This window comes from Oryctolagus cuniculus, chromosome 21 (assembly GCF_051225735.1).
Source record: "Oryctolagus cuniculus isolate XC-2025 breed Fujian yellow rabbit chromosome 21, ASM5122573v1, whole genome shotgun sequence".
Taxonomy (NCBI): Eukaryota; Metazoa; Chordata; class Mammalia; order Lagomorpha; family Leporidae; genus Oryctolagus; species Oryctolagus cuniculus.
Window position 1 is genome coordinate 21,763,706 of NC_142887.1, and position 5,801 is coordinate 21,769,506.

The 5,801-nt window shown below is 56.5% G+C and overlaps 1 long non-coding RNA gene across 2 annotated transcripts; it reads right to left on the reverse strand.

Annotated features, from left to right (window-relative positions):
- Positions 1 to 2,392: 2,392 nt before the first annotated feature.
- Positions 2,393 to 4,944, reverse strand: LOC149119855 (uncharacterized). 2 transcript variants are annotated; one of them, XR_016227524.1, is made up of 4 exons: positions 4,730 to 4,944; positions 4,262 to 4,335; positions 3,084 to 3,191; positions 2,393 to 2,886 (listed from the first exon to the last, which is right to left on the reverse strand). It is a non-coding gene; the product is annotated as an uncharacterized LOC149119855 (long non-coding RNA). The 2 variants fall into 2 exon arrangements; XR_016227525.1 differs by lacking the exon at positions 3,084 to 3,191 and having other exon boundaries at positions 4,730 to 4,943.
- Positions 4,945 to 5,801: the final 857 nt, after the last annotated feature.

The window sequence follows — 5,801 nt, forward strand, 5'->3', positions numbered from 1 at the left end:
ACTAACTGCCTGGCCTCCCGTGCGTCAGCCCTTAGCAGGAGACGTGGAGGAGGCCTGAGCCAAGCCCGGAAGAGCCCCGCTGGGCTGAGCCGCATGAGTGACATACACGTGCTCAGGCTGGAAACCACCGCACTGGGGGGTGGCACTGTGGGGGCTCACGCTGACCGACGCACCAGGACACCTGCAGCTACACAGACAGGGCCTCCAGTCCAGATGCCCACACCCCAGCCTCCGCTTCCAGAAGGGGCTGCAGTCCTGCCAGCCATCACACACCCTGGCTTGCTCAGGGTAGAAGAGGGGTGACTCAGGGCGACAGTGACCCCCTGGGCATCTCAGCAGCCTTGCATCAGGGCCTCCTCCCCCCACTGTGAGCAGGTGTGGAGCAGAGGCTGTGAGCAGCCACACGCTTCCCTTGAGGACTCGGGGCAGGAGGGAATCAGGATGGGGAGCAGAGGGCCCCAGGACTCAGCCTGCGGACCTGTGACCCCGAGAGAGGGAGAGAGAGAGAGAGAGAGAGGTGGGGATCCTGCTGTGGGCGGGCTCGAGGCTCAGGGGACGTCCAGGAGGCAGCGAGCAGCCCCAAGCATGTGCTGGGACTGTGGCAGGCAGTGTCGGAGAGCCAGCCGGGCCCGCACCCCCTGTCCTGGGGCTCAGTCTAGTGGAGCAGAGCGACAGAGCAAGTGCGCGAGCCAACAAGCACCCCTTTACAAAGCTTCCCGAGCCCAGACTGCTTGGGCTCAAATCCCAGCCCCTGCGCCCCTGTCACCTGGCCACTCCGTGCCTCAGTTTTCCCGTCTGCGAAATGGGGATTTGACAATTAAAAAAAATAGCTTTCCTCCCGTAGGCTTGTGGTGAAGTAATGCCTCTAAGGCACTTTGCACAAAGCCTAGGACAAGGCCAGGGCTCCAGCCATCTTGGCTATTATCATCATTACTGTTATTATAAGGACTATAAAGGGGACCAGCACTGCGGCTCACTTGGCTAATCCTCCGCCTGCGGCGCTGGCACTATGGGTTCTAGTCCCGGTCAGGGTGCCGGATTCTGTCCCGGTTGCCCCTCTTCCAGGCCAGCTCTCTGCTGTGGCCCGGGAGTGCAGTGGAGGATGGCCCAGGTCCTTGGGCCCTGCACCCCATGGGAGACCAGGAAAAGCACCTGGCTCCTGGCTCCTGCATCGGATCAGCGCGGTGCGCCAGCCGCAGCACGCCAGCCACAGCGGCCATTGGAGGGTGAACCAACGGCAAAGGAAGATCTTTCTCTCTGTCTCTCTCTCTCACTGTCCACTCTGCCTGTCAAAAAAAAAAAAAAAAAAAAGGACTATGAAGGGGTCCAGTCGGTGATGGGATAAAGAAAGGAGGGAACGTGGTGAACTGGGCTTGTCATGACTGCCTCATTGAAGTTTCATTTCAGCTGAGACCTGGAAGGTGAGAAGGAGCCAGGTATGCGGAAGAGCTAAGGAGGGCGCATCCCAGGCTGCGGGAACAGCAAGTGCAAAGGTCCTGGGGCGGGACAGGGCCTGAAGCATCTGTAGACCCAGAAGACCAGCTGAGAGGGCCATGGGCGGGGCCAGGGCAGCTCCTCCCTCCTCAGGGCCTTTGCACAGGCTGTTTCTGCACACGCTTCCCCCTCCCTAGCCCCACCTCCGCCTCCAGCCCAGCCCTTTCACCCAGCCAAACCCCAACATATCCCGCACTTGCCAGCTCAAAAGCCACTTCCTCCCGGAAGCCTTCCTTGATTTCCCAGGAAAGTTTGGGTTCCTAGAGCTGCCATAGCAAACTCACACACATGGCAGCTCAGGGTTCTGGAGGACAGGGGTGAAAAATCAAGGTGTTTCAAGAGGAGGAGGGCTGTGACCTCTGGAGGCTCCAGGCGAGCACCCCCTGTGGGTGGCCCCAGTGTCCTTTGGCTTGGGGTGGCATCATTCCAAGCTCTGTCCCCACTGTCACACAGCCTCTCCTCCGTGTCTCCTACAAGGACCCTTGCCACCTGATTCAGGACCCAGCTGGGTCATCCAAAATGCTCTCATCTCAAGACCCTCAGTTCCACCTGGAAAGACCCCTTTTTCCAAATAAGGTCATTTCCATGATCCCAGGGACTGGGGCATGGACATATCTTTCTTGGGGAGTGGGGTTACCATTTAACTCACCATGCATTTTCTTCCTGTTCCCTATTTAATTATGATGTATCTTCAGTCTCATTATTATTATTTTATAACTTTTTAACATCTTGCCACATTCACTTCAAATGTAGACATTATATACCTACACGTGTATACTACTTTTCTTGAAAACAGAGATATTAATATCAGAGAGTAATGCAGGATCCACAACACTGATCCTTTTTTTTTTAAGATTTTATTTATCTACTTGAAAGTCAGAGTTACACAGAGAGAGAAGGAGAGGCAGAGAGAGAGAGAGAGAGGGAGAGAGGTCTTCCATCCACTGGTTCACTCCCCAGATGGCAGCAACAGCCAGAGCTGCACCGATCCGAAGCCAGGAGCCAGGAGCTTCTTCTGGGTCTCCCATGTGGGTGCAGGGGCCCAAGGACTTGGGCCATCTTCTACTGCTTTCCCAGGCCATAGCAGAGAGCTGGATTGGAAGAGGAGCAGCTGGGACCAGAACCAACGGCCATATGGGATGCCTGCGCTTCAGGCCAGGGCGTTAACCCACTGCGCCACAGCGCCAGCCCCAACACTGATCCTACTGTCATTTACACGGCATGGTCCACTGAAGCAATATTTACAACTCCTAAGCTATAACAGCTCAACTCAGAACAGCAGAGACGTGGAATCAACCGAGACGTCCATCAGCTGGCAGCTGGATAAAGAAGGCGTGGTGTAAATGCACGTGGGATATTACTCAGCCACAGGAAAGAAAGTGATCCTGACATCTGAAACAAAACGGAAGGAATGATCACTGTGCTGAGTGAAACAAGCCAGACGCAGAAAGACAAATGTTGTGTTTTCTCTGATTTGAGGAAGCTAATACACAGAGTGGATGTCAACTCACGACACATTTTAATAGCATCTCCCACCTTGCCGTGCACGTTTGTCTGGCTTCTGAAATAGCTGAAGGTTGGGTACTCACAAATGAAAGAGATTGGTTAAGCTCACAGTGTTGGAGGCTGACCACCCGGAGAGAACGGTGCTGGTTCTAGGGAGGCCCCCAGGCTGCATCTCGCCGTGGCGGATGGGGCTGCGCCAGGAGCCGGGGCCAGAGGGAGAGAGCCCACGTGAGGCAGGAAGGGGGCCAGGGCAGGGACGAGCCCGTCTCGCTCTTCACCTAACAACACACTCTCACAAGGACCACCTGGGCCCCGGAGGAACCACACTGAGCTCTTCGCATGCACCTGTTAAAATGTTCTATTTCTCAACAGCACCCCCTTGTGGGCCAACTTCTAACCCCTGAGCCCCTCAATCCCCCAACCACAGTTTGTGGCTGTGTGGTTGTTTATGAATGGATTTGGCAATGTCTGTCTCCTTAGGACGCAGATCTCACATCTGTGCTGCTCCTCAGGGCACCCCCGGCCCCCAGCACACAGTAGGAGCCTGGCCTGCGTCTGTTCACCACGTGGGCAGCAGAGTCCGGAGCTCCTGGAACATGACTCAGGCAAGCCTAAGCAAGGCCTCCAGCAAGTGATGTTAGGGTTAGGGTCAGGGTCAGGGTCAGGGTCAGGGTCAGGGTCAGGGTTAGGGTCAGGGTCAGGGTCAGGGTCAGGGTCAGGGTCAGGGTTAGGGTCAGGGTTAAGGTTAATGTTAGGGTTAGGGTCAGGGTTAGGGTTAGGGTCAGGGTCAGGGTTAGGGTCAGGATCAGGGTCAGGGTCAGGGTCTTTATGGCCTCATAAATCACACGGCTGGAAGCGTCATTAGGACTGAGTGAAAACACAGGCACTTGAAGTTCCCAAGCACAGCCTACAAAGCCTCGTAAACACATCCCCGAAAACCAGAAGCCATAAACATTTGATAAACCACCAAGTAGCTTCCCGTTTCCCCAAAATGGGGCCAATGAAGAAGCCACACCCACTAGATGTTCCAACCCCACAGAGAGAAAGATCACAGAGCAACCGGGCCACGCCCCACCCCCCAGGCCGCCAGGGGTGTGGGTGCTTCGTACCAGCTGGTTCCCCCTGCCTAACAGTGCAGGTCACCCCGGAGGAGAGACAAGACACTGGGCTGCGATGCCCCCTGCTGGACACCTGGACTCAGCATGCCCGACACCAGCACCCTGGATCTTTTTCAGTCCCTTGAGCCAGAAAATTACCTTACCTCAGCCAATTTGAGCTGAGTTTCCAGGGCTTTTAATCAAAAGAATCCTGATGCACGCACTGTGGATTCTAACCCTGAAAGGAGAATGGAGAATTAGAGGAAACACACACGCACACACACACACACACACACACACACCTGCTGCACCGCGCTCTCAGCCGCAGAGGCAAGGTCATCACTGGCTCCGATAAATTCCCAAGTGGCAGAGCTGGGAGAGGCGTCTCACTGCGCAGAGAAAGCAGGCAAGACCGGGAGAGGGGACGCACCTTTCCCGTGGTTACCCAGCACAGTGGTCAACCCAGCGCTCAGCACCTGGTGCAGAATTCCCTCCCCTCCCTTACACGCAGGGAATCCAGGTAGGGAGCGTCACTCAAGGGGCCCCCTAATTGGTCTCCCTCCAGACACACGCCAGGCATGGATGCCTGCCTGCCTGCTCTCCTGCCCCATCTAAAGTGCCACCATTAGAACCTGGTCCTTATGCTGGTGCCACGGCTCACTAGGTTAATCCTCCGCCTTGTGGCGCCGGCACACCGGGTTCTAGTTCGGTCGGGATGCCGGGTTCCGTCCTGGTTGCCCCTCTTCCAGGCCAGCTCTCTGCTGTGGCCAGGGAGTGCAGTGGAGGATGGCCCAAGTGCTTGGGCCCTGCACCCGCATGGGAGACCAGGAGAAGCACCTGGCTTCTGGCTTCAGATCAGCGCAGCGCGCTGGCCGCAGCGCACCGGCCGCAGCAGTCATTGGAGGGTGAACCAACGCCAAAGGAAGACCTTTCTCTCTGTCTCTCTCTCACTGTCCACTCTGCCTGTCAAAAATTAAAAAAAAAAAAAGGAATCTGGTCCTTGGCGGCTTCCTGCCTCCAGGATGCACTTTACAAACGCATAAACCCAGACGAGAAATTCAGAGCGTGAGCCGCTCTTAGACAAGAGGGTGAAAGCAGCTGACACTGATGTTTGGGAAACTCTGCAGAGGGGGGAAATTGGGAAAGGGACCACGGCTGGGCTTTCCAGCACAGATTTGCCGCCAGCAGCCCGAAAGCCAAGCGGACACGCTGCCACCGACGCACCAAGTCAGGGTTGACATCTCACCTATTTGGGGAGGGCATCCGGTCCTGGAAGACAGAGCCCTCGTGAGTGCAGCAGGTGACTTCATCAAAGGGGACCAAGGAAGACACCTGACCTTTCCCCCTGCTCCAGTCCCAGCTGGGAGACACCACCTGGGCACCAACGCCAACCCTGTGGTCACCTTGGCCTTGAACTTCTCAGCCTCCAGAAGACTTTCTGTTGTCTGTTGCCACCCAGCCTATGGCATTTTGTGGGAACAGCAGCCAAGGCCAAGAGGGGGGTAGCAGGAGCCCAGGGCCAAACGACACAGACTTTTCCAACACGCCTGACCTCCGATGGGCTGGCGAGGAGCACGAGGACCACAGGTGCCCCTCAGCCACTCAGGGCTCCGGCTGTGGACCAAGCCCAGCTCCCTGTAAGGGACTGCAGCCCCTGCTGCGTTGTTTGCTCTTGGCTCGGAGTGAGACGAGAACCTCATATTT